This window comes from Chrysochloris asiatica, unplaced genomic scaffold (genome assembly GCF_000296735.1).
Source record: "Chrysochloris asiatica unplaced genomic scaffold, ChrAsi1.0 scaffold00086, whole genome shotgun sequence".
Lineage (NCBI taxonomy): Eukaryota > Metazoa > Chordata > Mammalia > Afrosoricida > Chrysochloridae > Chrysochloris > Chrysochloris asiatica.
The window spans coordinates 1,717,326-1,718,535 of record NW_006408604.1 but is presented as its reverse complement, the minus strand read 5'-3'; positions in this window follow the sequence as shown (position 1 = coordinate 1,718,535).

Sequence of the window (1,210 nt, the reverse complement as noted above, 5' to 3'; positions counted from 1 at the left end):
TCATCCTATTGTATATCATTTCATTTGCATGGTTACAATCCCCTCCATGCATCCATGTATCATCAAACAACCAAAGGGTATATACCTTGCAAGCCTGCCCCGTGGTTGTCAGCACACAGGCCCTCTCCCTCTCTGGGTCTAGAGTTCCTAGCCCTAATTTACTTTTTAAACCTTTTAATAAGCTCAGCCCAGAGCTGTCATTATTATTCAATTATAATAAGGTTTTATATCTCGTGGTTTCATCTACATGTGCTATTGTTTTAACTGCAACTGGTGTTTTTACAGTTGCTGATTTTGTCAATTTTTCTTGTGTTTTATCTGCAATATTCTGGTAATTAGTATTTGTGAACCAATATCTATAACATTTTTGAGAATGACATGTTATTAAAGGAAAAGAAGTAGAGACACAAAAAAGGCTTCAGCTCAGTTACTAATAATGTAACTAATTCTATTGTAATTCAATGTAGAATGATTTTACAAAACAATGCTGTTAGTATTCATATAAGAAATATTTCATTTAAGGAATTTATAAGTATAATGATCACATATTATTCTATCATTAAAATTGATAATAAACATTACTAAGGCTTCTGTATCGTGTGGTCTGGAAGGAGGCCCATGGAGAATGAATGATACCATGAATTAACTCACAGGGTGACTCCAACTCTATTGATTACACTAGCTGTTTCTTCACATTTTGAGAAAAGGTACCTCAGCAAATGAAGGCCCTGAAAACTTTACTCCATGTATGCCATTAAGATCGACTCTACTCTTTTGAGTGCCTTCTATATTTTGAGTACTTTCCCACTTGAGGAACTGGTTTTCCAGCACTTCATCAGACAGTGTTCCATTCATAAAGTTTTCACTTGTCAGTTATTTTAGGATTAGATTCCCAGGTCCTTCTTCCTAGTTTTTCTTAGTTTGGAAGCTCTGCTGAAACCTCTACACCATGGGAGAACTTGTTGGTATTTGAAATACTGCTGGCATAGCTTCCAGTATTACAGAAACATGCAAGCTACCATTGTATGACAAATTGACAGGCAATGGCATATATGTATGCCATTTTTAATTTACATACCCAGGGCAAAAACCATATGAGAACCATGTCTGATCTCCACTTCATAGGAATCAGTCTAGGGCTTATTTTGAGTGTGATTCTTTTTTCCCCTTGTGAAGCCAGGGAAGTCAGACATAGTTCCCATATGGTTTT